The sequence below is a fragment of the Triticum aestivum genome, chromosome 7B (assembly GCF_018294505.1).
Source record: "Triticum aestivum cultivar Chinese Spring chromosome 7B, IWGSC CS RefSeq v2.1, whole genome shotgun sequence".
NCBI classification, from domain to species: Eukaryota; Viridiplantae; Streptophyta; class Magnoliopsida; order Poales; family Poaceae; genus Triticum; species Triticum aestivum.
Window position 1 is genome coordinate 313,623,829 of NC_057813.1, and position 8,977 is coordinate 313,632,805.

Genomic DNA, 8,977 nt, shown 5'->3' on the forward strand with positions numbered 1-8,977 from the left:
GACTTATTAGTCATTATTACTGCCTATACTCTTTGCACATATAATAACACATGGTAGAGTAGCGGGCTATACTTTTAATAGCCATGCTCGAAGAGAAGAGGTGCACGCACCCACGCATATAGTACTAGTAGCACTCTTTGCGTCTTTTGCTTCTTCCCCAACCACACACATGACATGGTGGAGCTCATTTCTGTATGATGATGCAGCCCACGTGATAATTTGACGTGTCTAGTAGTAGTTACTCACTTAGTGGAGGGTCGAGAACTACACATGAATGGTGCCGCGTCATTTATAAATAAAGTTTTTTTTCTTCAGTCACACGTATGCAATATAAATAGGTTCATATGGAGAGAAAAAGAAACCGCTCCACTATATACATAGCTAGGACAAGCCTACACGGTTGCTTGCTGGGGTTGCTCTCTTCACACTCTCTCGCACAAAATGACAGTGGCCACATCTCTAACATTTGGGTGGATCATGTCTACCGGGGGAAGGGGTGGATGCTTTGTGTAGATGCGGTTGCCATCGCCAACGGCGAAAACTCATTGTCGGTGCGCCCCGATCAAGGGTCCCCGCTGTTCTCTCTCACAAAGCCGGTGCGGTTTCCTTCGTCCCTTGCTCAGTGCCGCGACATGGGCAGTTGCCGCCTCCCCCCCCCCCTTTAAGCTACCTACATCCTGACATCCATCAGGTTCAACTTCCTCTATAGCCGGCTTGCACCACTGCCCCAGCTGCCCACATCACTCCATGTGGATATTTCTCTACTTCTTTGCCCCGCACACGCCTCTACTAGCTTCTACTGTATTTGTGATGATTTTATGTCTCATCAACTAGTCCCACTAGTCTTATTCTAATCACGCTTCTTCAATTTCTTTGCCACAGGGATGCTCAGCTCGATTTTAGTGAAACCGCACAAAATGATCCGATGGTCAAAGGGTTGCAAACCTCACTTCTTTAGAAGGTTAAACATCCCCAGCAAATTAAAGCCTGGTTAAGGTTTAGGGTTCAAGGCCTAGGGACTGCGTGGATCGCTTTTTCTTTTGTTGTCTCTATTCCAATATAAGTGTCAACTTTAGTAGTACTAGTACAACTTTGTACTAAAGTTTGCATAAAGTTGAGACACTTATTTGGAACGAAGGGAGTACATATTGGCTATGATCTGTCAATCATTTAGATGCAATAGCATGCATGTTAGTCTCCTTTGTATTTGATGGAATGTTGCAACGAGGCAACCTTAGACGTAAGATACATGAATCAGAAGCTGAAAGCTTCATAGCATTGTACAAATTTATCTCGCTGAGAAATTACTGTACATACTACTATGTACTAAAGAGTTAGGTGTCGCACGGTGTCCAGAAAATATGGTGATAGTGTGAGGTGGGCCATGTAATCACCGAGCTTGCGTGCTTTCACTGCTTTCACACTCCTCCGCTGTAAGAATGGAGAAAATTGTAAAGAGTGGAGACGGTCTACCTCCTTTCGCCGAAACGTGGGACATCCAGCATCCGGTGCATGTGTCATGGACCAAAGTAATGTGTAAAGTGCAACTGAGACTCAACACGATCGTACCACCTCAGTAATAATGACCAATGAGTCGTTAAATCACATAGACTCGGCAGTAAGTTGGATGGATGAAGCAACCATCACTCTTGAATCTGCTTCTCCCTTTAACACAGGCGCCTCCCAGAGGTTGCGTCCGCTCTGCCTGGGCATGAATGCGGCACCGATTCTTTGGAGCGGCGATGATCGTTTCGGGCGGGAAGCGCGCATGGGCGATTGAGGGGCTTTGGGTGGGCTAGGATGGTCAGGAGCGGGCGTGGCAGCTGTCCCTACCGGACGCCCAGAAACGAGAGGATGCACTGACTCTCGCGGCTAAATCGTAGTACTACACAACATCTCTCTGTAGGAGTAGGTTGATGTGTCGCTCTCTCTAACACACACACACGCACACACACACACACAGGTTCATAGAATAGGAATATCGTGAGTGGGAAGCCACAGGAAGTGATATAAATGGAGTACGTACAAGAAGAGAAGAGGTACACGCATGTCCGTCGGAGCCTCGCACCACAACACGAAGATGGCAATGCCTCCATGTCGTGTGCAGGTACTGAATCCGCCTCTAGCCACTCAGATCTATCCCATCGGTGGATCGCCGGCAAAGACACGACCGATCACCATCTGGGCTCAGCCCTGGCCCAGCGGCTAGTCGGTTCACCATTGCCACTCATAAAGTGCGATGGCTGCCCGCGACAGGTCCTGCACCGCATTTCAACCATGCCACAACATCCCAGATGGGTGTTCATCAAGTGCAAAAATGATAAGGTGCATAGTACTTCTTTTGATTGGTTCAAGTTTGCTAGATGCCTGATGATGTGTTACAGAATGCCTGCTATGTGCTAAATTTATTATTCTTGGTAACGTAAGGATATTTCTCTCTTTTGCAGATGTGGAATATTTGTTAGCTAGCTACCACTATCTTTATTCGCTCTATGCAGATATATTTCCCCCTATCAGATTATGTCAATTAGCTAACGAAAAAAATCACAATTTTATGAGGATGACTCTTTCTATATGATAGTAACTCGAGTATAGCACTGGTATTTTTTTCCCAAATAGTTATGGTTACCATTTTGTTTTATATGGGATCCATATAATATTTTCAGCAGCATTAATACTGAATTGGAGGGAAGAACAACTTGGCACACTAAGGGTTTTTATTTTTGTCATTTGAGAGCTTCAAGTCACGGTTCTGTCATTCAAGCTTTGAGGTTTCTGATTGATTTCAGGAAGAACATTTAGGGAGTGCTAAATTCTACCTATGCATGTACAAAATTTCAACAAATGCAATAATACACATTTTATGTCATGTCATACAATAAATCGATAAATGTTGTATCTAAATGTGGTCTAGATTGTAACAACTTATGTGAACGTCGAAATGGTTGAGATGATGTTATGAAACTAAAACCTTTCAGGTTAACTTTAGGCAATGAAAGGAAATATCAATTGCTAATTTATTAGTGTATTCATGTTCCACACAACCCAAGTCTCATCTAAACATATTGCCACAAATTCCCACAGCAATGCGCGGGGAATTGTCTAGTTTGGTAGATGCTCGTGCACTCCTTGCTAGAAATAGAGGCTAGAGATGAGACTAGATATGATATTAGATGTGAAGCAAGGTCTAGATCTTTAGAATCAAAGAAGAAATAAGTGTGCAAGCTCGAGAAGCCACAAATCAACAATGAAGACATAGATAAGATATTAATACAATTAGTGGGAGTAGTTATGGAAATTGGATATCTTTGGAAATGTATAATTGTGGTTCTTGTTTCCTTTGGTCTTGCTCTCCTAGCAAAGAATTGGTGAATGTACTTCCCTGTATCAAAATGTCGTTGATGAAATAAAGAAATGTGCTGGAAAATAAATGTGTTCACATCCAAGGTGCATTAAATTGATGCATGCAAGGATTAAAAGAAACCAACCAGTGAATGTAACCATTCCTACTCAATTAGTGGTCGTCCATGAATATATTGTAATTAATGCAAATTAAAGTTTGAGTAATTTTGTAAACTATGAGATGGAGTACTACATTTCTCCATTCGTCATTTGCCTTGGTTGATGAGATTTCAAATTTATGCCCTATTAACCGGAAAGTAGTGAGTAGTTTAAAATTTTGGTCAAACTTTGAAACAAATATATATAACGTGGCGTAAAAACTTGGACTGAGGTAGTACTCCCTCCGCTTGGTGTTAAGCCAACTTACAAAAATCAGATATTCCCAAAATGTTTAGGCATCGTCCATTAACTTTGCATCTCAATCTCCTCCTAGCCTCGTTGCTAGCGACCGTTACTTACTCTGCCTTGTTATCTCCCCCGGACACCCAATGCCTGGAGCGCAACTACGCGTTGATTAGTCAAGGAATCGAAGTCAGCTTGCATGCGAGTTAGTACGTGGTCCTGCATGGTAGCTAAAACGGCATCTCTTAATTGTTGTGATTAATTGTTGCGTTTAGAGAGAGAGAGACAGAGAGAGAGAGAGATCATGGCTTTGATTGGAGAAGGACCAGTCAAGTTTCTCCTTCTCCTCCAATCTTCTTGCACCTTGGTCCCGCTGCACCTTCTAATGTGACTTATACACCTAGAAGGAGGGAGTAGTACGAGATACAGTAGCACACTGACTTAGGCCGAATACAAGTGCCCAAAATTATTGGAAGAGAGCAAAGTGTACATACAAAATAATTAAAATTGAATTTCTTGTTTTTTTTAAACGGAGGAAAAAGATTTCCCTCATCCATAAATAAGAGGAGAATAGAGTTTGACAGTTTGCAAGAGACTCTACAAATAAACGGCATGGCAATTACTCTCAATACGCCCTAGTTTCTTAGCACCCGTTGTAACCCTTAGTAAATACGGTGGGACACTGATTTAGGTTGAATACAAGTGCCCAAAATATTTAAAATTGGAGGATGGTGCAGCCCACCTTTCCGATATTTTGACAATGTGTTGTAACATCCCAAAATTCTAAATTTTGGAATGTCATAATAAATAAATAGATTTGATTGATTGATTGTTTGTTGTGTGATTGATTGAGTGAAATTGAGTGGAATTTGAAACTTTTTTGAAAGTTGAATGAGAGGGAATGAAATGACTTTCCTCGACTTTCACTTTGCCTTTTGATATCCATGAATTCAAATTCAATTCAAATACAAAACCGTAGAGAGAAGATGATATGACTTCTTCCATTTAAATAAATGAAAAGGGTTTTGAAAAGATTTGAATTCCGTTTGGAAATATTTCAAATTCAGAAACTTTATGCAACTCAATGATTTTCATGAGGGAAGATAAAATGACTTCTTCAGATTATATGAAATATGAGTTGGAAGTTAAAAAGAATCAAATTGAAAGTCATTTGGAATTATTTTGAAACCCCCTTTCAATTTGGAGTTATTTGGGTTTTTATTCAAATTATTTTCCCCAAAAATATAATATATTGAAATTAAGGGTAAAATGACTCCCTTCCATGGAAAATTAGGAGAAAATAAATTTGAAATCATTTTGGTATTTAAAAAAATGATTTTTGTTGGGTTTTAATGCAACAGCAGCATTGTTTGACTTTTGTCAATTTTTGTGTATTTTATTTCGCCATGAAAATATGTTCATGTTTTAGGAAATCGTTTTCTGAATTTTTTGATATATAATATGCCTGTATAAATTTTGTTTATGTTTTTTTCCTCGCTGTTTTTTCAAAAAAAAACGAAGCCTGCCAGGCCAGCCGGCCAGCAGGCCCAGGCTCGCACGGGAGCTACCCTAGCGAGCGCTCCCAACTCCCAGGAGCCGCCGCCACCTCCCTCGCTCGCCCAAAATCTCTCTCTCTCGCGCGCGCGCGCGTTGACTTCTCTACATCTCTGGCACCTAGACCCCACCCTTTTCTTTCTTCTTCTCCACGTACGCGTACACAACAAACTCCTACGTGTATCGCTCCTGACGCCGATGCCGCGCCCGATCTTCACGGAACCCTACCCTGAGTCCACCCCTTCCCCCAGCCTCATGTCCTATAAATACCCGAGGTCGTCCTCTCCCATTTCCCTTTGAAAACCCACGCCCAAGACCACCTCTAGACGACGCCCGCTTTGTTTCAATCTAGGCCGGCCAAGCAGAGTTCATCGCTCGACTCCGACCGCCGGCGAGCTTTCCGGGACCCCTCCTTCCATACTCTACTTCCCCTCGGGATTGTGCATCTATTTGACATAACCACGCCGCCCAGGGAACACCGGAACCTCGTCCTCAACCTCGTCCGCCGTCGCCGGAGCTCCCGGTTCACAGGAGCTTCTCGAGTCGCCCGCTCGCCCTGGACATCCCCAACCTCCACCTTCAACAAAAATCGAACCCCCTCGCCTTGCTGCACTGTCTAGACATCACCTCCGCCCCTGAAGATCAACGGAACCCCGCCTCCGGCCGCGCCCCTCTTCCGTGCTTACGCACTGGTTGTGTGTAAGTCATGTACATGTTAGCTCCTTTGTTCTTTTTAATTATTCAAAGCGTTAAGTGCTAGATCGGTTTTAGTAGATCGGTTCTTTAGATCGGTTGGGTTGGTTTAGTACACGCTTTATTATGGTTTAGATCGAACCGGTTTGCTGGTTTTCTATTTTAAACGTACGTGCACATTTCTGTAGAGTTCCGGCCGAGCGACGGTTAGTTACACATCGCTCAGCTCCTAGCCCAATAGACTTTCCCGTTTTTTTTCCGTTTCTGAAAAAAAAAACAGGAAAGTTTCAATCTTAGATATTCTATATCTTTTATTTTATAGATCCAAGTTGAATGATTCTTTTTGCATTATGTCACAAATTTGTTGAAGTTTCTATTTATACAATTGGATTTCAAGTTCGACTAATTTAAATTTGAATTTGATGGAATATGTTCAAATTAGTATTTTCGCCATAACTTGAGTTTAAAAATAGGTTTTTAATTAATTCTTTTTGCTCCTGCTCACTAGGATCTTTGTTTATCCAGTAGTATTTTGTATTTTACTTTTAGGTTAATTTAAATTAAGTTTTTAGCAAAACAGTATAGTTTTAGTTATAGTTCTATTTTAGCCTTTTCTTTATTGTTTTTCTTAGTTTTAAATTATTATTATTTTGTCACTCTTGAGAAATTTATCTTAGTTTCTGTTAGTCAACATAAGAAAATTTTGTTTTTATTTTAAAATTTTATTTATTTAGTTTTGTATGAAAACTTGTAGAGGTCGTAGTTAGTATTTCATAAAAGCTTTTTATTTGTTTCTTTTTGCAAATAATTTTTTTATGAAAAATACTTTATGTTAACTTAGTTGTTTTACCTTTTTATTTTCTGTTAATTTATTAGTTTAGTGTTTTAATTGTTGTTAAGTTTTTACTTAGGGCAAAACTATATTAGATTTTTGTAGCAAAGTCATAGATCTTCGTTAGTAGTTTTTCTTTCTATTTTTATTTGAAGCTTCCTTGGAATTCATTTGAGTTTTGTTATTGAGTTTTCTTTGTTGTTTTAATTGTTATTTTGAGTGCTAGAAGTTGCTTGCTAGAATGAGCGCTTATGTGAATGCTATGTTTGACTTGTATAGATTTTCTTCGGAGAGTGACGAATAGTTCTATCAAGTTTTGTGAGAGCGTTATTATCTTCATCAAGTAATACCAGGCAAGTTCACTTTGACCATATTTTCATACCTATGTTTTTTATTTGCATCTAGTGCCATCTTCGCAACAATCCCTCCAGTAGTGATATTGAATCCTTGTAGTTGAGTAGTATGCATGAGGTAGGAACCCATCACCCTGTTACCAAGCCCGAGACGTTTGGTATTTTAATGCTACGCTATAGTAGACGGGGTTGGTATGAGAGATTCGGGAGTGGTGTGAGAATGGAGGACTCTACGCCAATGACAACAACTTCATGATGGCATCGACAAGGACCGCATCTTCATGACCTCAAGATTTTGAGACTCAAGACAAGAATTCAATACACACTACTGGGTGAAGGACGGTTGACGGACACCCTGGAGAAAGGAGTGGATGGCCGGGATGCATGGAGAAGTGCCATGACATCTTGCGGAAAGCTTCACCCAGACTCAAAGAGACAGAAGAATACTTCATGCACGGAAGCTTACCTGTGCAACCGCAAGTCACCATGGGCTCTGGCTTGGTTGACCTTAGTTGTGACTCTGGCTGGGACGGAGCTAGCAGATGTAGAACTACGGTAGGATCGGATGAGCACCGGATAGTGGTCAGAGGAACTCTCCGGAAGACCATGTTTCGGTCGTCTTGTTCTCAAACACCCTGAAGTGCGAGAACGTAAAGAGAGGGATCGAATCTTGCAGGTAAAGTGTACAAACCTCTGCAGAGGGTTAAAACCTAATCGATTAGCCGTGTCCCCGGTTACGGACAATTTGAGCCTCTAGACTTGGATCTATCTCGGAACTCTCAACACCGGATTGATAACTTAATTGTGGGCAACTTATGATGATTTGGGCTATGAGACATCGGTTGGCGGAACCATGTCATGATAGAAAACTCCATAGTACAGACTCCAGTTATTCCTTTGATGTAGGGAAAATAAAACCAGCTTTTACGCAAAACAAAACTTAGACAGAGAGTCACAAAGCCATATTGCATATAGAGTAGTTTTACATTTGCTTTCTCTAATTGTGATCTTGCCGATACATTCAATGTACTGACCTACACGGCTACAATGTATCATGTTGCAGGATTTTATACGACGAGTGAGTTTGTTGATTGGGTTACGGTCTACACTCAACCCGTCGATGCCGTTGATGGGACTCCACACCCGATTGTTTGTTTCCGCTGAGACTTATGAGGTATATATCAGTTTTACGTTATTTATACATGTGATTGCACTTTGATATATACATTTATGTATTGTGTGTGCCAGCATAATGATCCAGGGATGGCACAGATACACAGAGACTTGACCGTATGAGGTCGGGTGGCTACATGTGTGGTTCATTTGTTGCTTCGGAGGGTCGTGTACCACACGTGAACGATAATAAGTGCAACCGGGAGATGTGGAGCGTTAATTTTGAGTTGACTCCTTGGAGCGTTAAATTTTCTTCACGTAGTAGTATTAGCTTTGCCCTACTAGTAGTATTTTTCTTCACTAGTAGTACGTTAAATAAAGAGATCCGTTTCATGCACAATTTAAAACAATTTTTATGGAGAGAAAAAAAAACCACTCCAAGTATATACGCTGCAGCCTCAACACTTGTTTTCTAGGGTTTGATCTCTTCACACTCTCTCTCCACTATATAAATACATGTTGGAGCCTCAACGCTTGTAGTTGCTCTGTACACACTCTCTCACCCTATGCAGAACTAAACAAGACTATGTTGGCCTCTCCTCTCTTTCTCTCCCCTCACTGCTGGTCAAAGAGCCGGCAGGATCCCGTCCGTCGGGGAAGGCAAGGAGGCTTAACGCTGTTGGCGTCG